The sequence below is a fragment of the Ursus maritimus genome, unplaced genomic scaffold (genome assembly GCF_017311325.1).
Source record: "Ursus maritimus isolate PB19 unplaced genomic scaffold, ASM1731132v1 scaffold_27, whole genome shotgun sequence".
Classification (NCBI taxonomy): Eukaryota; Metazoa; Chordata; class Mammalia; order Carnivora; family Ursidae; genus Ursus; species Ursus maritimus.
Genome location: NW_024425230.1, coordinates 28236765 through 28260209, shown reverse-complemented (window position 1 = coordinate 28260209; position 23445 = coordinate 28236765). Strand labels below are relative to the sequence as shown.

The 23445-nt window shown below is 36.4% G+C and overlaps 1 protein-coding gene and 1 pseudogene across 3 annotated transcripts in view; one reads left to right on the top strand and one right to left on the bottom strand.

The window, feature by feature from the left end:
• Positions 1-23445, top strand: part of PEAK1 (pseudopodium enriched atypical kinase 1) — a 293673-nt gene that overhangs the window by 97281 nt on the left and 172947 nt on the right. The gene's annotated exons all lie outside the window — the stretch shown is intronic.
• Positions 10743-12339, bottom strand: LOC103679113 (annotated as a pseudogene).

Sequence of the window (23445 nt, the reverse complement as noted above, 5' to 3'; positions counted from 1 at the left end):
TTTTTTTTTTAAATGATTTTTTATTATATTATGTTAGTCACCATACAGTACATCCCCGGTTTCCGATGTAAGGCTCGATGATTCATTAGTTGTGTATAACACCCAGTGCACCATGCAATACGTGCCCTCCTTACTACCCATCACCGGTCTATCCCATTCCCCCACCCCCCTCCCCTCTGAGGCCCTCAGTTTGTTTCTCATAGTCCATAGTCTCTCATGTTTCATTCCCCCTTCTGATTACCCCCCCTTTCTTTATCCCTTTCTTCCGCTACTGATCATCCTAGTTCTTATGTTCCATAGATCAGAGAAATCATATGATAGTTGTCTTTCTCTGCTTGACTTATTTCACTTAGCATTATCTCCTCCAGTGCCGTCCATGTTGTAGCAAATGTTGAGAACTCGTTCTTTCTGATAGCTGAGTAATATTCCATTGTATATATGGACCACAACTTCTTAATCCAGTCATCTGTTGAAGGGCATCTCGGCTCCTTCCACGATTTAGCTATTGTGGACATTGCTGCTATGAACATTGGGGTGCATATGGCCCTTTTCTTTATTACATCTGTATCTTTGGGGTAAACACCCAGTAGTGCAATGGCTGGATCATAGGGTAGCTCAATTTTTAACTTTTTAAGGGAAGTGCATATAAAAGCTAAAATTCAATCCGGATGATGTCTGTATGATCCAGTTTACATGGACAAATAAGGAAGGAGTTCATTGTCTGGTTGAAATGCTTTGATAGAAAGGAAATCATATGCCGTGAGAACCTAGAAGAGGTAGTTAGCATAAGACCTTCTGAAGCAGGAAAGGTTTTACAGAAAAATTGTTATTGGAGCCAAGACAAAAAAAAAAAAAAAAAAAAAAAAAAGCTGGTCAATACAGAATCTAAGGGAAGGCTTTTGTTAGGACTGTAACATTTTATTAACCCAAATGTTTATATCTATCACTTCTTATACTATTATTTCCTTTGTGAGCTACTGTGATTCTGTAGATCTTTTCTTCCAGTAATGTTTGCAAAAAGATCCTACATTCTATGTGAAAATGTCAGCAGTAGAAGTTAAAAAGTTCGGATAGTTGATGTTTGTTTAAGAAAATTTGCTGATCATCGTGTCTAGTTCCCTCATTTTGCACACATAGAAGCCAAGACCCACATAAACTGTGAAGTGCTTAATATCAGCTACTTACAAGCCTCAGACCTGGGATTTGGCTTGGATTATAGTCATGGTTTTGTCCTGAAGCTAAAGCTCTAGTTGAAAAATGCATGAGGTTAGTGATAGTTTAATAATAAAAAATAATTTCTATTTCCCTTTATTGTTTTTCTTCATTGGCTTTGGGAGAGAAGTGATTGAAGAAATGTGAAGTAATGGAAGTATCCAAGGTGGAATATAGACGATATTTTATTTAGGTAAAGCATGGGGAACCTTTACTTAGAAAGTTCCACTTTTTAAAGTGGAGTCACTTAATTTCTGAAGATGTTTATGTGCCTACCATCTTTTTAATATACAATGTAGTGTGAAGATGGCAAATTTAATAAAAAGCCTGTGTGTGTGAGGTAATAGTGGCAATAGAATTTGTAAGCTCAGATTTATTCATACATTCTTCTTTTAACTGGCCTTTTAACTGAAGTGAAATTGATGGGAAAAGCATGAAGTTATGGAGAGTTTGGAATAGGGATGCCTTTGGTTGACTGTGATTATCGTAATGTATTTCAACCTTGAAACTGAGCCCTGGATCACAGAAGAAGGCAGCTTAGACATAAGAAAATGCCAGAGAGACAAAGTAACCTTCAGCTAGTCTATAAAAGAATGATTAAGCAGTTCAAAATGTATATGCCATATTCTATCACACAGCCATTTCCGGGGATTTTAAATGACCATAACTGTTCTTTTTCTGGATCCCAAAATGCACTTCAATTCTGAATGGTATAAGAAAAAACTTGGAGCCTGCTGTCAGCCTTCTTCTAGTTGCTTTACTCAGGAAATAGTGTGTGCAAAAGCCAAATTATTTCTGAAGAACAATGTAAATGATGTAAGAGCAAAGGATAAAAGGTATCCTCAGAAAATATTTGCAAAACACACCTGATAAAGGATTTGTATCTAAAATATGTAGAGAACTCTTAAGATTCAATGATAAACAAATCAACTCAGTCAAAGAAATGAACAAAATATTTGAAGAGACATTTCATCAAACAGGGTGTATAGGTGGCAAGTAAGTATATAAAAGATGTTCAACATCACAGGTCGTGAGGGAATTGCAGATTAAAACAATAATGAGACACCATTACATACCTGTTAGAATGGCTAAAATTTAAAACACCAACAAAAGCAAATTCTGGCAGGAATATGAAGCAATAGTAATTTTCATTCCTTGCTGTTGAGAATGCAGAATGGTATAGCTACTTTGGAAAACAGTTTGATGTTTCTTACAAAACTAAATGTAGTCTCACTGTACGAATCAGCAAACACACTCCTAAGTATTAACACAACTAACTTGAAAACTCATATCTACCAAATCTGCATGCAAACGTTTATAGTAGCTTTGTTCATAATCTGCCCCCAAACTAGAAGCAGCCAAGATATCCTTCAGTAGGTGAATGAATAAACTTTGATACATCCATAAATGGAGTATTATTGGCGATAAATAGGAAAGAGCTATCCAACTGTGAAAAAACATAGATGAATCTTAAATGCATACTGTAGAGTTAAAGAAGCCAGTCTGAAAATGCTACATTCTGTACAAGTCCCGTTATATGTCATTCTGGAAAAGGCAAAAATAAGAGTCAGTGAAAGGATCAATAGTTGCCAAGAGCCTAGGGGAGAAACGAGTTGAGGGGAGGGTTGATTAGGTGAAGCACAGGGGCTTTTTTAGGGTAGTGGTGAATATAGGACATTAAGTATTTGTTAAAACCTGTAGAACTTTATATTAGAAAGAGTGAGTATTAATATATACGAATTTTTAAAACTTCATTTAGATGGTCAGGGATGCCAGGATGGAGTGTAAAATGTGACAAAAGAGTGTAAATGTATTACAAATATATGAAACAATGTTACTGAAAGCAGTGGAGGAATAAGGTGCTGATCGAAGTAACTTTGGAAATGAGTGGAATTTGTTAAGACTAAAAGGGAAAAGGAACCATATACGTAAACACGATACTCTCATACGGGGGTTCAGGGTAAGGGTTAACAATTTTGAAACTTCATGTTTCTGCTATTGTAGTGGGGTTATAGGTCAGCAAGTAGAAGAAGCTAGTATGATCCATGTGCTAATGGATTAGAGTTGGAGACAGACATTAATTAGTGTGAACTGATGTTTAGCCTAATATAGATATGGATGATTACATATAGAAATGTTTATAGATATGTCTGTATATACACAGGTTAATAAACAGTTCTATTGCTCTGTCAGCTGATAGGGCCTATAAGCAATGAAATCCCAGTAACAATGACCACACCTTATGCCCAGATCTTGGTTTCTAATACCATTATCCAATAAGAGGAATGAGGGCTTCTTAGAGAAGTGACTGATTCTTGTGCTGGAGCAGGAAATATACAAGGTGAGCCTGGATCATCTTGTGGTGCCAAAAACTAAGAAGGTACTTTAAAAAACATATACAGACTACACAATAACAGGAGCATGCCAAAAGGACAGAGGGCCAACTGAAAGATCTCCCAGTGTCCAAAGCTGGAACACTTTGAGCAGCAGAATAAATAAAGTAGTATTACGTTAAAACCCAAAGTATAAAGAAATATCCATATGTCTTTACTGATATAAACAAATGATTGATGTTGATTCCAAAGGAGAATAGGCAATTCTCCCATGCAGAAAAATTTCAAATAATTTATTTAGATACCCCACTCTCCACCTCTTAAGTTGAACTCTTGTTAGTGACTTTTCTTCAAAGAGTATCATGGAGAAACCTGACAGACTGCCTCATGCCAGATTATTAAATCAACATCAGTAGTGATTAGTCATGCTGATAGTTCGTACCCTCGACATGATAGGATAAAAATGATACTTTACCTGAGTGGTTCTCTTCTCTCAAACACATTATCCCAATCTAATCACGCTTCTATAAAGTATCTGACCAGTAATCCTTAAAACTGTCGATCATTATAGAAGGTTGAATGGTGATGTTCTTCCCCGCCCCTGCCCAAATATGCCCTGTACTAACCTCCAGAACCTGTGAATGTGACCTTATTTGGAAAAAGAGTCTTTGAGATATATTTAAATTAAGAATCTTAAGAGGAGATCATCCTTGATTATCTTGGTAGACTCTAAATCCAATGACATGTCCCTCATAAAACACAGAAGGCACAGACACAGAGAAGACAGAGGCAGAGATTGGAGTGATGTAGCCATAAGCCAAGGGATGTCTATGGCTACCAGAAGCTGGTAGAGACAAAGAATTGTTCTCCCTGAGAGCCTTCAGAGAGTGTGGCCTTTTGGAGATCTTGATTTTAGGGTTATGACTCCTGAAACTGAAAGAGAATAAATTTCTGGTTTCTTTCTTAATTCCAGTATAGTTAAAATACAGTGTTATATTAGTTTCAGGTGTACAGTATAGTGATTCAGTTCTCTACATTACTCCATGCTCATGGCAATAAGTGCACTCTTCATCCCCTTCACCTATTTCACCCATCCTTCCCACCCTCCACCCCACCTCCCCACCACCTTTGGTAACCATCAGTTCTCTATAGTTGAGATTTTCTTTTTTGGTTTGTCTCTTTTTTTCTTTGTTCATCTGCTTCGTTTCCTAAATTCCAAACGAGTGAAATCATATGGTATTTGTCTTTCTCTGACTGACTTATTTCACTTAGCATTATATTCACTAGCTCTGTGCATGTTGTTGCAGATGGCAAGATCTCATTCTTTTTTATGGCTGAGTAATATTCCGTTGTACATATATATCACATCTTCTTTATCCATTCGTCTATGGATGAACACTTGGGTTGCTTCCATATTTGGCTATTGTAAATAATGCAGTAAATATAGGTATGTATATAAATTTTCAAATTAGTGTTTTCATTTTCTTTGGATAAATACCCAGTAGTGGAATTACTGGATCATATGGTAAATTTCTGGGTTTTTGTTTTTTAAGGCATTAAGTTTGTGTAATTTGTTACAGCAGCCATAGGAAATTAATACAGTCACCAAAGAAAAAAGAAGTTCTGAAAAACTGTCACAACCAAGAGTGGCTTAACAATATATAACTACTAAATGTGATATGATATTCTGGATGGGATCCTCAAACAAATTGGACATTGGAGGATAACTGAGGATATCTGAATAAAGTATGGTCTTTAGTTAATAATAATGTGTTTGTATTGGTTCACTAGTTGTAACAAATGATGACAGGAGGGAAGGGAAAAAAATTGTGACAAGTGTATCATACTAATATAAGGTGTTAATAAGGGAAATTGGGGGTGGGACACATGGGAACTCTTTGAATTATCTTCACAGTTTGTCTACACATCTAAAACTTACAAAATAAAAGATGTAGTAAAAAAAGAAAGAAAAGGAAAAGGTATCTTTTCTGGGAATAAAATGAACCTAGAATATTCCACCTTCAGAGCAAGGATTTCCTTGGTTTCGCAACTATGTGCTGGGGGAAGTTTGTCTATTTTACAGTTCTCCTCAGTTCCTTAAACTGTGTGTAGTCAGCCTTGCCATTCAAGCAGATAAGCTGCTGGGGAAACAGACCTATTCAGCTACAGAGGAAATCAGGGCAAGTCACACCTTCTAAACAAAGTAGCAGTTTGGCTTTTTTATTGCTTTCTTTCCTTCCTGAATAATTCAGTCTAGAAGTCATGGGATGGGGTCCAGAAAGGTAGGTGTCTGTGCTAGGACTCCTTGGAGAAATGCCTGATTCTAGGGCTGGGGCAGAGAAGGAACAGGACAAGATGTGCTGAACACATCTTCCTGTACCAGAAAGTAAGGAATTGCTCAAAGAATGGTTGTATCTAGAGGATACAGAAGCAACATTGAAGGAGCACTCACTGGCTAATTTTTGAACTGTTTGAGCCTCATACAATACTCATATTATCAAATTATAGCCCACTAAATAAAATAGACATTCGTGAGTCTGTAGTGACATAATTAATGGAGAATAGAAAAGGAAGAACAGAATTAGGAAAATCACAGTTTGGGAACCAGTGTAGTATAATCAGCTATCCATGAAATGTTGGTAGATGCCAAAACTAACGGGTGAAAGTTTAATGAGGACTGGGCTGTTCGTGTAGTCTCAAAGCATCTCCTCACAAATATCTATTAATTACTAAGGAGGAAAGAGGAACTTCACAGCGGGAAACTTGGCGGTTACTAACCCTACTCAGGTGGTGACAGCTAATGTTAATAGTAATGGAACAAAATAAAATCATGCACTACCTGATAGGATGCAGTATGAGGACCAGCAGATCATTTCTATGATTCTTCTACCAAAATCTATAACATAAATCTAATCTTGAGGAGACATCAGAGAATTCCAAATTGAGAGACTTTCTAGAAGATACCTGGCCTGTAACTTTCAAAATTTGAAGATCATGAAAGTCAAGGAAAAACTTAAGAACTAAGTGTTCCAGAGTTAGAGACTACAGAAACATGACAATTAAATGCAACCCATGATACTAAATCTGATCCTTTTGCTACAAAAGACATTAGTGGGATGATAGATGAAACGTGAATAGGGCATAGAGATTACAGGGTATCATTATTGATTTGTTGATTTTGATGATTATATCTTGGTTATTTGGGTAAATGGCCTTATTAACAAACCTAAGTTTTCGGGGATGATCAGACACAATATCAGCAATTTACCCTCAAATGGTTCAGAAAAAAAGATTCTTTATACTATTCTTGAACTTTTCTGTAAGCTTGAAATTATTTTTTAAATTATCTTTAAAAATTTAAAATAAAAGCCAATATGGGGGTGAGAGGATGAGAGGAAGAATTTCTTCAACTAAAGATCCCCAGACCTTGAGGAAAATTGAGCACATTAAAGGTAAATACTAAGATCAAATATTAATTCTTGGAGAAAGAGTTTGTGGAAAGAGTTTTTTCATAATGAAAAAAAAATCTAATGAATAGTCTTGGAAACTTCATATTGTATGAATTTTGATAGTTAATGCTTTTCTTTAGCTTGCCTCTTTGCCAAGGGTGGGAGTGGAAGTTTAGCTCCCTGCTGGGTCCTGCTGGCAGGGGGCTGGGTAGGGAAAGAAGGGAATAGAAGTGCCAGCTAGTACCACTTTGTACAATCTCGTCCTACCTAGGTGCTGCCGGGAATGGTTGAAGGTTAGCTCCCTGTGGGCCCTGCTAGCACCAGAGAAACACGTAGGAGGGACAATATTTTAGAGGTATGGAAAGAACATTGACTGAGGAGAAACTATCAATGATGAGGGCAAGAGAGCAATTTTAAGGTAGAATTTATAGACTACAGCTGTACCATTCTGCTACCCTAAACTGTGGTCCTTGACATCTTAAGGCATATGGTCTCCTTAATGCTTCTTGAATTAAGAGTTTTAGAAAGGATGATTTTAAAGGACCATTTAACCCATTGTATTCCACCCAGCAGTCCATGTTTAAGAAATGTGATAAGGAACAGTTACTGGGTCTTCTCAAAGTTGGAATTAAAGATACCCAAGAACAGAAGCTGTAGGACTTTTTTTCCTTAATAATAAATATGGTCAAAAGGCAGATTTATGGTTGGGACTGACCTGAAATAACTGTGTTTTTTAATTTTTAAAAAATGCTGAAAATGACTCTTCTCTCCTGTTGCTAGTTACATATGTAATCACTTCTAAACCAACAATAGGTCTTTGGTCTGTGTTAGTCTAGTTTAAAACTGAAGGTAGCTAGAATCTCTGACAATGTTCTTTGTACTTTGGCTGATGGAAGAATTGATTAAAGTGCCTGAAATACATTAGTTTCAATAAATATTTGCTTTGAAATGAATGTTGAATAATCTTAAAAGATTGGAAAATATTAATTGGCATTAATTTCTCATTGAGCGAGAAGTAAATGTCTTGCCTATATTATTCAATTCCTGTTCTCTACTCAATAGAGAATTTGGGATGTGATGTAAGGGAAAGTTACCTGTGTTAATCTTGAATTGAAATCACACAGCAAGGAGGAAGCCTAATCATTAAATAGCAAAATCAGTTTCGTTTTCTTTGTTGCAATTTAAAAAATGTAGCATACACTGCAGAGCTGCAGTGATCACTACCCACTTTTGGGGACCTTTGAAATCTATTACCATTTGAAAAACACTGTTAGTAAATCCACTGTGCTGCCAGTGGCTGGGGGCAAATTGAGAGTGATCAGCATGATGTATTGCCTAGTATACTTCAAAGGAGAAATCCTTCCCAGCTCATAGATTTTTTTAAAAAAATATATTGTTAGATCCCGTGGCTGCCAGAAAAATAGAAAATTCTGCCTATTTATAGCAGAATTCGTCCTTTGCAACCAATTTTTTTATTCAAGCTATCTTCCCCAATTCCACCGAAAGCTAATATTATAAGAAGATTGGTACATCTGAGCTTCTAAGTTCTGAAATCTCTCTGCTTTTGGATCATCCAGGTGCACAGATATCTTGGTTATAGGAAATGACAGTCACATCATCTACTAATTTCCTAGAGGATCTGAAATATAGCAAAGTAGGACATTGTGCAATGTGAAGAAGAACATGGCAGAGAAGTTTTTGTTTTCCGTGGGAAAGACTTCTTTACCTAAGAGGTCAGTCATTAAAGTACCCAAAGGAAAATAGGCAGCAAGTAATCTACTAAATTTTCTGCTAGGATTCTTTATGATTTTCAGCTAAATGACCTACTTAAATATTCTGCAGTTGCCCCAGTTTGTGATTAGGATATTGGTAAGCAAAAGTTGTGCAAAACCTCTGAGGAAATCTATATAATGTCATAAATTTTATTTAAAGGTATAGATGAGAAAAAGAGGGTAACCTTTAATCATTGAATATTAATAAATCAGCAACTACAGGGTTTTAAAACTACTTGAATTGAAGGACCATTTTTTTCTTCAATAATAGAAATTCAATCTGTTTATTTTCCTTACAAATATTAATTATCTGAAACTTAACACAGACAGAAAAATAAGGGCCAGGAGTACAGGCATACCTTGTTACATTGTGCTTTGCTTTATTGCACTTTGTAGATAACTACTTTTTTTTTTTTTAAACAAATTGAAGGTTTGTGGTAACCCTGCATCAAGCAAGTTTGTTGGTGCCATTTTTCCAAAAGCATTGGCTCACTTCATGTCTCTGTGTCACATTCTGTTTATTCTTGCAGTATTTTAAACTTTTGCTTTATTATATTTCTTAATGGTGATCTGTGATCAGTGATTACAACTTGTTGAAACCTCAGATGATGGTTAGCCTTTTCTAGCAATAAAGTATTTTTTGTTTTTAGACATAATACTATTGCACACTTAATAGACTGTAGTATAGTGTAAATGCAACTTTTTTATGCACTGGGAAACCAAAAGAGTCACTTGACTCGCTTTATTGTGATATTTATTGCAGTGGTCAGAAACCAAGCCCACATTATTTCCGAAGTATGCCTGTAATTGAAATTTGGGGTATACTTGTTTTGTTGATGCTATTGGTTATAGTGATAACCACAGATATTTATCTGTTATAATTTACAAAGCATGGATTCTTAGAATCCAGTGACTTTTGTAGTTTGTAAAGCAATATCACTGGGACTTTTGAGGTAAAAACCTAGTCCATTTCTTCTTTTTTTTCATCCTATCCTCAGATTTCATGTGCCTACAGACTTTTTTATTTTTTTAAATCTTTAATTAAAAATTTTTTAGAGCATATGAGTGTGGGGAGAGGCAGAGGGAGAGGGAGGGAGAGCATCTAAAGCAGGCTTCTCACGATCTCATGATCTTGAGATCATTATCTGAGCCAAAATCAAGAGCTGGAAGCCTAACCGACTGAACCACCCAGGCGCCCCAAAATTTATTTATTTTTTTAAGCAAGAAGTTAAAGTTTCAAGAGATTTTAAGTTGACTTGAAGGGGAAACTATCTAGGATTCATTTCTTTTAGAGTAATTTATCCCTATTTAAAGACAGATTGCCCTACATGTAATATAGCTGCATGCAAAAAAAGTTATAAAATTATCCTTGGATTTACAATGATAAATGAAAAACATTAAAATTCTCTAGTAGAACAAAGTATACAAGGATCTTTATGTTGTTCTTTTTTTGTTAAACAGCAAGAGCAAAATAACTTATTGGAATATAAAAATGAGAGATGAATGAGCATGCCACCAATGGGGAAAAGGGGTATTTTTACAGAACCAGTGTTTTTCCCATCCCATCTCCATTTGACATCGATCAAAACATACCATTGTCCATTTAGTTTTAAAAAATGCAGTATGAGGGGTGCCTGGGTAGCCCAGTCGGTTAAGCATCTGCCTTTGGCTCAGGTCATGATCCTGGGGTCCTGGGATCAAGCCCCACGTTGGGCACCCTGCTCAGTCTGCTTACCTTTCTCCCTCTACCCCTCCCCAGCTCGTGCTCTCTCTCTCAAATAAATAAATAAAATCTTTAAAAAAATGCAATATGCCTGTGCACATACACAGTTACTTTATGTACGATAAAGGAATGGGGAAAACGAAAGAATAGAGAAAACGTCAGGATGTGGTGGAACCAGTTGTGGTTTTCTCACTGAGAGTGCCTTCTTGGTCTGGAGGAACAGAGTTCTGGAGTCAAGTAGCAGATTCCCTTTTTAGTAAACACTTCCTGTCTGCTGCTGGAACACATCAATTGTATTCATCCTCCATTTCCAGCTATGCAGGTATGTGTGTATTTCATTGATTGGCTGCCCATCAGATTGAAAACTGATCTGCCCCGTTGATGAACCCTGTCTTCACAATGGGCTTTGATTAGTTTACTAAGTGGTGCCTCTTAATCTTACACTGCATCACAGAACCATCCTGCTCCACCACCTTCAAATTAATATGGTCGGTGTTCTCAATCTTGACTCCTTCCTTGGGCTTTTCGTTGGCTATGGTGAGTGCTGGAGTCTCCCCAGCTGCTGCTTCACAAAAGGAGTACCAGGTCTCCACCAGGAGAGCACACAAGCAGCGCTAGGAGTAGCAAAAGAAGGAGGTGGCTGCCATGAAGTGTGCCTATGGATTTTAAAGAGCTATAGAGACATCTTATTACACTCAAAGAATTCCCCCATGACAAGTATTTTCACCTGCTTGACAGGGACTGAATTTCACCTGCTTGACCCAGTGATTGAATTCCTCCAAGGAGGGCGAGCTGTCATGTCAGCTGAAGTGACACAGGCTTTAGGGAAGAGGCAGTCACAGGTGTTAGTAACACATTACTTAACTCTAAGGCTAATAGAAGTTTATAAGAACATACTTATTTTTATTTGCAGCTTGGAGTGAGTTTGAAATTAGAATATTTTATTTCTATTATCATTTGAAGCAGTGAGAATGTTGATTTTAAGTAACTACTGTGGAATATATCGTTTTTTTCAGCAAATGGTTCTTGCCTATAGTATCCATCGAGTCAACAGCTCCAAGGAGCAGTCACACTCTGTGTGTATCCTGAGACCTAACTTCAGCAAACAGAACTCATACTGAACTCTTCCAAATTCAATTTGATATCCTAACAGGCAATGACAGTGGAACATGGTCTGCACCTTTCAGATCTGCATTTTTTTTTTTTTTTTGCAGCTAATTAAAGTCCAATTTTGGTCACTTTAGACCAAGTTGGAATTCTTATCTTTGATGTCAGAATATGACAGTGGTTGATATCCTGGGGGGCGGGGTGTTCTCTTTGCTGTAGTACCTGGTGCTTTGGGCCAAAGTTCAAAATGTGCTTCTGGGGGCGCCTGGGTGGCTCAGTCGTTGAGTGTCTGCCTTTGGCTCGGGGCGTGATCCCGGCGTTCTGGGATCGAGCCCCACATCAGGCTCCTCTGCTTGGAGCCTGCTTCTTCCTCTCCCACTCCCCCTGCTTGTGTTCCCTCTCTCGCTGGCTGTCTCTCTCTGTCAAATAAATAAATAAAATATTAAAAAAACAAAAACAAAAACAAAAAAACAAAAACAAAAACAAAATGTGCTTCCGTGTGTGTATATATGTGTATGTGTGTGAATCCCTCTCTCCCTCTTACTCTCTATCCCTGTTACCTTCCTTCCTTTCTTATTTCCTTCCCCTCTTCCTTCCTTATAGTATTTCCCCCTTACTCATGACATTTAGATTCTTTCCTTACTCCCCAGTGGCTCATTTATTCCGCCCATTACCCCTCAATGTTTTCTAATTTTTTTATTCTGGTAAAACACATTAAGAATAAATTTTACCATCTTAACCATTTTAGGTATACAGTTGACATTATATATATTCATAATGTGGAACCATCAGCACCATCCATCTCTGTAACTCTTTTCATCTTGTAAAACTGTTCTATACTTACTTACTAAGTAACTCCCTATAGGAGTGATGATAATACTGACTCCATCATTGGCCCTTCATCTTGTTTCTGTCCTCTCTGGGACCTCTCTTGGGGCTACATGTTCCAAGCCCCTTGGAGATTAGTATACATGCCTTAATAGAAATGCCGACCAAGACTAGAATGTGGGGAAGGTTGCTTTGGCTTTGGTCCTCTGTAAATCTGTTCAAATAACACAGTCTTTCCCCTTCCTGATGCACAGATAGCATCACGAGGTCTGTCAATTAGGTGCATGCAAACCCTCTGAAATGCACATGAACCTTTTGACGTCACTACAGTGCCCGCTACGTCCCCTTGCTCTATAAAATCTGTAGACTAAGGGCCAGACTTTCTGGGAAGTAGCTGTGCAGCTCTGGGTCATCATCTGCTTAAACCTCCCTGTCAGTTAGTTAACCTGAATAAAACTCTGTAAACTGTATGGCCATTGCCTGCATTGTACTTTGGTCTCAAAATGCCTTTTTCTTTTGGAGGATACTTTATATAGTCCCTCCACCTTCTAATAGTCGCCATTCCCCTTTGCCCCCAGCCCCATGGCATCCACCATTCGACTTTCTGTCTCTATGATTCTGACTACTTTAAGTACCTTACATAAACGGGATCATGCAATATTTGTCTTTTTGTGACTGGTTCATTTCACTTAGGATAACATCTTCGAGGTTCATCTATGTTGGTAGCATAATGGCAGAATTTCTTTCCTTTTTGAAGCTGATTAATATTCCATTGTATTTATTCGTCTGTCAGTGGACACTTGAGTGGCTTTTGTGTGTTAGCATTGGTTAGTAGTGCTGCTGTGAATGTCATTGTATAAAATATGTCTTTAAGACCTTGCTTTCACTTCTTTTGGGTATAGACTCAGAAGTAAATTGCTGGGTAATATGGTAATTCTATTTTTAATTTTTGAGGAATCACCATTCTGTTTTCCATAGCAGCAATTACCATTTTAAATTACTGCCAGCAGTACACAAGTGTTCCAGTTTCTCCACAGCCTCACCAAAACTTATTGTCCTTCTATTCCTTCCTTGCTTCCTTCCATCCTCCTTTCTCTCATACTAGCCATTCTATTGGATGTGAGATGGTATCTCATTATACTTTTGATTTGCATATATGTGAAATATATGTGAGGGTTTATTTCTGGGCTTTTTGTCTTTTTTGTAGTGTCTTTGTCTGACTTTGACATCAGATAATGCTGACCTCATAGAATGAATTAAGAAGTGTCTCCTAATGTTTTGGAAAAGTTTGAGAAAGGGCTGCTTTTAGTTCTTTAAATGTTTGGTTGAGCTCACTAGTGAAACCATCGGGTCCAAGGCTTTTCTTTGTTCAGAGATTTTTGATTGCTGATTTAATCTCATTACTAGTTGTAGGTCTATTCAGATCTTCTATGTTTTCATGATTTAGTTTTGGTAGGTTTTATGTTTCTAGGAATTTGTCCATTTCCTCTAGGTTATCCTGTTTGTTGATGTATAGCTGTTCATAGAATTCTTTTTTTAAAAGATTTTATTTATTTATTTATTTGAGAGGGAGTATATGTGCACATGCACACTTAAGACTGGGGAGAGGGGCAGAAGGGGAGGGAGAGAGACAGGCAGACTCTGTGCTGAGGGCAGAGCCTGCTGTGGGGCTCTATCTCAAGACCCTGAGATCATGACCTGGGCCGAAACCAAGAGTCTGACACTCAACTGACTGAGCCACCAGGTGCCCCAAACTTTTTTATAATCCTTTTTATTTCTTTAGAATTGGTAGTAATGACTCCACTTTCATTTTAGTGAATGATTTTAGTAATTTGAGTTTTTTTCTCTTTTTGTCTTAGTCCTTCTAGCTAAAGATTTGTCATTTTGTTGATCTTTTCAAAACACCAACTTCTGCTTTCATTGATTTTCCTCTATGGTTTTTCTGTTCTCTATTTCATTTATCTCTGCCCTGATCTTCATTATTTCTTTCCTTCTCCTGTCTTTGGGTTTAGTTTGTTCTTCTGGTTGCTTAAGTTGTAAGGTTAGGTTGCTGATTTGAGCTTGCTTGCTTGCTTTCTTTCTCTCTTTCTTTCTTTCTTTCTTTTTTTTTTTTTTTAAGGCAAACATTTATAGCTATGTATTTTCCCCTTAGTACTGCTTTCCCTGCATCCCATCAGTTTTGGCATGTTGTATTTTCATTTTCATTTATCTCTAAGTATTTTCTAATGTCTCTTGTGCTTTCTTTTTTAATCCATTGGTTGTTGAAGAGTGTATGGTGTAATTTCCACAAATTTGTGAATTTTCCAGTTTTACTTCTATTGTTGGTTTCTAACTTTATCCTGTTGTGGTTGGAAAAGATATTTTGTATGATATTTATCTTTCTAAACTTGTTGAGGCTTAATTCATGGCTGAACATAATGGTCTGTCCTGAAAAATGTCTTATATGCATCTGTGAAGAATATATACTCAGTTGTTGAGTAAAGGTTCTGTATATCTCTTTTGGGTCTAGTTGGTTTATTATGTGTAGTCCTCTATTTCTTATCTTCTAGCTGGTTGTTTTAGCCATTATTTTGAGTGGGATATTGAAGCCTCTAACTATTATTGTAGAACTGTTTATTTTTCCCTTCATTTTTTTAAAAAAGATTTTTATGTATTTATTTGAGAGCACGCGCACATGAGCAGGGGGATGGGAGGAGGGGCAGAGAGAGAAGGAGAAGTAGACTCCTCACTGAGCAGGGAGCCTGATATGGGGCTGGATCCCATGACCCTGAGATCACGACCTAAGCGGAAGGCAGACACTTAACAGACTGAGCCACCCAGGTGCCCTCTGCCTTCAATTTGGTCAGTTTTTGCTTCATATGTTTTGATGGTCTGTCAGTAGGTGTATAAATGTGCATAATTGTTGTATCTTCTGCTGTACTGAATCTTTTATTAATATATAATATTCTCTCATTTTTAATGAGGCAAAATTATGTTTTAAAAAGCAATGAATCTTTAAGTTAATATATTTCCTCCTCCATCTGCAAAGTTAAATATTTAAAATCGCTCCTCATTGTAATAATATCACTTACAACTTTTATTTTTACATACATTAACAAATAATTTATTGTTTATTGCAGGTATGCCAAATTCTTTGTAGGAAAAATATTCACTCTTGAAACTGACAAAGCTATGTATGCAGATAAAACAGGAAGAGAAGCATTGTTTCTCCCGATTTAAAAACAAAAATTGATGTATTTGAAACTAGGTGGATACAGCTATAAAGCATAAACTCATTTTTACTATTCTAACATTTTGATTTCTTATGAAATGGATGTTCCTCCTATAGAAATAACTGTAAGATAAATCTGATCCCCTGTTGAAATTTTTCAGTTCTGCTTATGACCTACTGATGCTTTATACAGTACTCTACTGGAATTTACTGGCCTACAGTCTTGATGCAGTTTTTTGTATTAAGATGAGTCAGTTTTCAGTATTAATAGTTCCATGGTAACCTACATGGAGAATAGTTTCTGCTTAAATGAATTAGGAAATGGTAAATCTTTAATAATAAGGTAAAGGTATTTGAATGTTTGAGAAGTGAGAATTAATTAAACATACTTGACAGAAGACCATGTTTTTCTTCAAAGCAGCTATTGTCTCCAAATCCAATAAAAGTGAAGATGCATCAGTTCTTAATATAATATTCTGTAGAGATCTTCTTGATTTAGAAATGTCATTTTTTCTTCCTTAGTATTGGCTACTGTTTTTTGTTGTATATACATAATGCGTATTATAACATTCTTATAGGTTAGGAAATATACAACTTCATAAAAATTTGGAAAACAGGCCATTGACATTATCATTTATCAGAAATATTTCTGACCCCCAGTGTTGTCTATATGTATGAGCCAAAAGGTCACCCTGAAGAGTATTCTGTATAAGCTCAATCAAGGTTATTACAGTCAGAGGAAAATTAATATTCGGTGCTTCTACTTTTATTTCTCACTTGATTTAACTTAGAAGTGCTTTAGGACCTTGGCCTACTTTCGTACTGTTCATTTATTGGTAGTAATTATTAATTGATGAATTGGGATTTGATGTCAACTATTCTGTATGCTTATCATATCCTACTTTTCAGTTTGTGGATATTATTTAATTGCATCAAAACATTTATTTTATTTTATGAAGCATTTTTTCCTTAGCGAGGTGTAAATGTAAGGTCTGGTTAGTTTACTTCCCCATAGCCGTGAAAGAACCATCGCCAAATCCAGAAACTCATCTAACCACATTCAGCATCCATACTAGATATTAATAGTGTTTAATTTTTAATTCATATTATTGATGTGCCAGAACCAGATGGTACATAGGAACTGTAAGTTTCTTCTCAAGACTTAATAGAATGCTTGCATTTATAAAAATGTGTTTATACTGTTTTATACATTTCACTGTGCTTTCATATTGTTTATATTTCCCTTATCCTCAGAACACCCCTGGGAGGTAAATAAACATTACCTTTAAGTAAACTGAGTTGCATCAAGATTGTTTTGCTTGGACAAAACTTCAGGTCTCTTGACTTTTTGTTAATCCACTGCCTGGTCACCTACAGAGAGAACAGTAAAACATCTCATGATAGTACATGTCAAACTACTGTAATACTAGTAGTTCCTTATTTGCACAGCATTGACAATTTTCAGAGCACTTTTTATTATTTTATTTTTAAAAAGAAAATTAACAGAGTCCTTTTGTTATTATGCATACTATAATTTTCTTTTATTAGATTCATATATTCATTAGATACAAAATACCTCTATATGCTAGATAATGGATTGTTTACTAAAGTACAAAAATAGTCTCTGCCTTCACAGCTGGGGGATCAGGCCATCAAGGCACTGTTGAATGACTGAACAGCTTGCGGACAATGTATTACAAGCTAAATTTGCAGAGGGCACTGAAAAAATGCTTTTGTTTTTCCTATTAAAGAGGTAAAGGTGTGATTTGCACTATCCTTCTTCCTGCCTTGAGTATAGAGATAATGCCTCCATCTACTGCAAGTGGCTTTGAAGCAACAAATCAACACACTTAACGGAGTAAAAAGAGAGAGACTTGGTCTTTGATGACTTTCTTGAGCCTCTGTAATGACCTTAGACTAGGTACCTCTGGACTTCTTGTGTGGGGAAGAAAAGTTAATGCCATGTTTGTTTAAGTCACACGTAAGTCTGATGTTCAATTACTTGTAGTCAATATTTTCTCCCTCTTTCTGTCTGTGTCTCTTGACTTTTTAAACTTTGTTGTAATGGAAATTTAGCATGCACACTAAAGTAGATGGTAATATAATGAATCTGCATTACCCAGCTGCAGTAGCAATCAGTATTTGGCGAACCTTGCACATTCTTGTACTTCCTTAATAATTTGAACTCAAGGAATTTTTTTAATAGAAGTATGCGAGAATATTATGGAAGTACAGGGAATATAGTGACTAACTTGGCTTGAAGTGGAGGTAAAGGCTCATCAGAAAAGTCTTCATAAAGGAGGTGACATAAGCAGAGGCTTTAAGGGCAAGTAAAGAATGGAAGAAAGAGCATTGCTAGTGGAATTTCTAATATGTACAAGGGGTCTTTAAAAGGCATGATATATTCAAAGAATGGGAAATAGATTACTGTGGCTATAGAGTTTATCAGAGATGAGTGACAGTAGATGAATATTAAAGGACGATTTGGTGCCAAATCATAACAAAGCATTATACACCATAATCGAGAAATTTTAAGCTCATCACATAGGTACCAAGAAGTGAAAGCATAATTAGATCTTGGAGAACTAACACTGACACTAATATTGCCTGTGATTTTGGAGTAGAGAATAGAGAAAGAAGATGGTAAAACTGTGCTAATGGTCCAAATGATAGAAAGGCATTTAATGATAACTGTAGTGGGCTTGGGCAGGGGAGAGATAAACTTTAAGAGATACCTCAGAGGACGAATCAACATAATTTGGTGCCTGGGTAAGATGTGGAGAAAGGAGTCAGAGTTGCAGTCACTTGAGTAGTAATGTAGCAGAAGGCAGGTTTGGGGTAAGCACAGAAGATGAGCTTGGTGTGTTAAGTTTGAAGTGCTCATAGTACATTCAGGTAGAGGTATCCAGTATGCCAAGTGGAAATATAGACATGGACCTTAGGAGAGTCTCATACTAGAGAGTCCCACAACTTGTCTTTCCTGTCAGATATGTCATATGCTGCATGTACATACACACATGCACGCACACACGCACATTCATATATACACACATACACACAGGGATATATACACACATACAGAGTTGATCCTCATTGTTCATGGCTTTCATTGTTGCAAATTCACCTACTTGCTAAAATTTATTTGCAACCCCCAAATCAATAATTGTGGTGCTTTCATAACCATTTGTAGACACACTCAGAGTGGTGAAAAAATGAGTTGCCTAGGGGTGCCTGGCTGGCTCAGTCGGTTCAGCATGTGACCCTTGATCTTGGGGTTGTGAGTTCAAGCCCCACATTGCGTATGAGTTGCCTGATGTGTGCATTCTCAGCTGAGGTTGAACAAGGTCACATTTGCCTTCTTGTTTTAACTCTCATACCATAAACTATAATGTCCTTTCTCCATCTCCTTAGTGCCACATTTTGCATATTTTTGTGCCTTTTTGGGGGGTGATTATGCTGTGTACCATGCTCTCCAAATGTGCTGAAGTGCTGTGTAGTGTTCCTAAATACAACGTAGTTCCGATGTGCCTTATGGCAACAGTATGTGTATTAGATAAACTTCATTCAGTCATGAATTACACTGTTGAGTTCGATTTTAGTGAACAATATATATTAAATAACTTGTTTTTAAACAGAAATACACATAATATAAACTTTATGTATTGATCAGTTGATGAAAATGTGGTAATCAGAGGCTAACCCTGTATTTCCCATTTCCTAGAAGCAGTAGAAGTACAGTATTCACTGCTGCAGTGTTTATGGAAACAAAACATAACTACCACAATAGTGAGAATCGACTGTGTATGTATATAAAATCTGCTGCTCTTTTATGAACAATACTTACATTTGTACAGTGCAGACATTGGCCCAAATTTATGGTTAAGATTATGGTCACAAGAAATATATAACTCTTCTTGTGGAAAGATAAATACATATCGGGCAAAAATAGCTTGCCATTTTCGATCAGAGAGATGATTCTATATTCCTTCCCTAAGCTAGTGGTTTTTCATAAAATGGAGTTTTGAAGAAATTCAGATGACATTGGCTGACAGCATAAGTGATCATCTACAGCACACTTGAGCATAGCGTGGCTGTCACCATCATATTCTTGGGCTGCCAGTTTCTTTTATAGTTTGGTATTATTCTCTTTAGCAAGCTTGTAACATTTTCAGTCCCTTTCCCCTTAGAGAAATTCATTTTACAATGGTGTTTATGTGTGAGGGGATTTCATAATCGAAGACTAGTGTTTGTGCATTCATATCTGTCAATTTGCTTGAATACAACAGATCAAAAGGATTTTTCCACCTTTCATTCACGAACGTTGGTTCATATCAGTAGGGGTATTTTAAAATGACAGGTATTATGCGAGAGTGAGAATTACCCATATCTTCTGACATAACATCAGTGTTATGTTGAAAATTAGCATTCAGCATTGTATCTCACTTTTTGCTCTCTGCAAACCTGAAAGCAGGGAATTGGCGTTTACAGAGTCAAGGACAAGAAGACATACAACTCCATGCAAATGACTTTTATGCTCCAAAGTGCTTCTGTGCTTTGTCAGCATATATCTGTTTTCTAATCACCTTTCTTTTTGATATAGAAGATATGCCCTGGATTGTTATTATCTTATACAGCTATATAGTTAAATATATAACATAAAAATGATATAGAACTCCATTTAGAGATGCTTCAGTTTGGGATGGCTGATTTACTTGTGCTGCTTCAGTTTCTAACTTGATTCCCTTTTGACTAATTGTGTGGTATTCTAGCTAATGTATTAGAGTGAATGTTCTCTGTCTTTACTGCAAGCAGTAGATTTTGTCATTAAGTGTAGTTCAGAGATGACAAAACTTTTTTTCTCTCTTTATTCTTGGTAGATGACCTTAATCTTCACTCTTCATATGGGAATACCTCATAGATCTGTTCTTTGTCTGCATTATGACTAGTGTATTTAAGTTTCAGGATTGATATTCTTTAATTATTCTGTATTCAGAGAACAAAATATTTATAGTTTAATTCCTCTGTGACTTTAATATTAAGCTTACTGTATTTTCAGTTTCTTCTTCTGACTTGGAATAATCTAATGTTCTAATAATAAAGATTATTTAATAAGGTTGACTAGCCCTTGATCTACCTGACATAGTCTATGTTACCTTTTTCCAGTTCAGCACATTGTCATGCAACATAAAGATATATAATAATTTCAGGATTTGATGTAAAGTTCCTTAGTACATGCGAATTAGGTAGGAGTACTTTCTTAAACCTATAAGATCACAAGGGATTAACTAAAAGATGAAAATATCTTTCTAAACTAATATCCCTCTAATGGAAATGTAAGGTAGTGTCTGTAAATGGCAACTATATCATATAGTTTCAGAGAAAATTATTTGAAATATCTCGTCATTTATTGGTTGTGTTTCCTAAACCTCTTTATAAGGATGGCAACATTTATGAGTTTATATTTGCTGTTTACTATCCCTCCAGCCTTACTATACACATTTCCACATTTCTCCTCTAAATGTGTTCATCTCCATCTCTCTTTTACTCAGATGCTTTTATTTCCTCTCTTCCAACAATCTGTGAACAATTACTCCTCAGATCTTCAGATCAAGACTTTCTTTTCTCCAAAGAAACACTGAAATCCAACTAGTTTCCCTTCTCATTGGCTTTATTTTTGTAAATTAATTGCTGCTGTGTCATTAGTTCGCTTAGTTTTATTTTTGTTCAGTGTAACAAATGTCTCCTGTGTGCTTGTTGTAGTGAAGTGTGAGCTTGGTGGAGTAGGGAAGTATACTCTGGACAGGCTTCCCACAGGAAGTGATCCTGGACCTGAATCTTGAAGAACAAGTAGGAATTTCCTATTTGTGCAAAGGGTGTTAAGGATATATTGGCAAAGAGAACAGCGTGAGAACACATGGGATTCAGTATGGCTGTGGTGTGATAAAGGGGGAGATGTGAAGTGAAGCTGAAGAGATAGGCATGAGCCAGGTCATTGAGTACTTAAATGTCATACTGTCCATTTTTTCTGTGGGTGAACTTTGACTTCAGTCTATGGATAATAGCCATGGAAGGGTCTAACATATGATGGTGCATGCTGTGACAAGATTTTCATTTTAGAGTGATCATTCTGGCAGCAGTACAATAGACTCTGGGGTAGGGTAAGAGTGGTTGGATTACTAAATCAGTCATACTGAGAGATAATGACCTGGATTTGGATACTATTGATAGGGATGGAATTGCGAAAGTAGACTCGAAAGCATTTAGTGTAGAACTCAATGAGACTTGAAGATGATTGGTGAACTGTGATTATTGCTAGACTTTTGGTGTATCTAAGTGGCTGCTGCACTGTTAACCAGAACAAGGAATTGAAAGAAGGGATGGATTTTAGGAAGAGACGAAAAGCTCACTTTTGAACATGTTGAGTTTTTACCTATGGTGTATTGAGGTGGAAATATCCAAAAACAACAAGATATAGGAGTCTGAGGCTCAGGTGAAAGGTCAGAATTAGGGGTTATCATGTGAGGGGTCCTCCTAGTCCCGGTGGGAACCCAGGCAATGTATGCAAAAAAGCTGAACCCTAAGGGGAAAAGGAAAAAGAGAAGCCCAGGACAGAAATGAGGAGAAAGCTCTGTCTTTACCTAATTCCTCTTGAAAGGACAATTTTATCTTTTCTATATCCTCAGTAACACCTTGAATAGTATATTATGTAGAAGATACTCAGTAAATGTTTGCCAGTTATTTTGTTCAACTAGAAGGCATCTCCTTTACTTAGAGACTTGTTTCGTGTTTTATCCAATTCCATGACTTGACAAGAAAATTTTTTAAGTATTAATTTTAAGAAACTTTAATTCCAGTATAGTTAACATACAGTGTTATGTTTGTTTCAGGTGTACATTATAGTGATTCAATTCTCTATATTACTCAGTGCTCATCATGATAAGTGTACTCTTAATCCCCCTTACCTATTTCACCCATCCCCCCACCCACCTCCCCTCTGGTAACCACCAGTTCGTTCTCTGTCTTGTTAACAGTCTGTTTTTTGGTTTGTCTCTTTTTCTCTTTTCTCATTTGTTTTGTTTCTTAAATTCCACATATGAGTGAAATCACATGGTATTTGTCTTTAACAGACTTATTTTACTTAGTATTATACTCTAGATCCATCCATTTTGTTGTAGACAAGAAATATTTTTAATCCATATCGTTTCCTGAGCACCTACTGTGTACCAAGCACCGTGTTGAATACTTTATATATGTTATCAGGTTTTATCCCTAAAGTAATCCTACATTGGTAGGTTTCAGTATTTTCATTTTGTATTTGAAGAACCTGAAGATAAGAAAGATAAAGTGAATTGATCAACTTTTTCACATGTCTGTGAAAAACTCTAAAGTTCATTTTCTTAACCACCACTAATGTTTGGACCAAAAGACCATTTGGCAGTCTCCTGTTTGGGTTTCATTGTGAGAATTATTCTAAACCGAAGGCACTGATTTATACTAAATTTTGCATGGTCAGTCTTATGTGGATTAGCATAGTAGTTGGACACCCCTGTTCCTGAGTACAGTAAGCCTTTACTTAATTCTTTATAACTTTCTGAGCCACTGCCTCTTCATTTTTCTATTAGCAGTTTGCATTAGATGATTGCTAAATTGCTTATGGTTCTAAAATCCTATAAATCTGCTATTTTGAGTAACTCAAAAACTGTTCCTCAGAGTCTACTACCAGGTTTTAGAGATTCACAGATAGATGACTGGGTTTAATGTCTCAACTAAAATTATATGGAAAATATGATTCATGTATGTGCATTTTGGG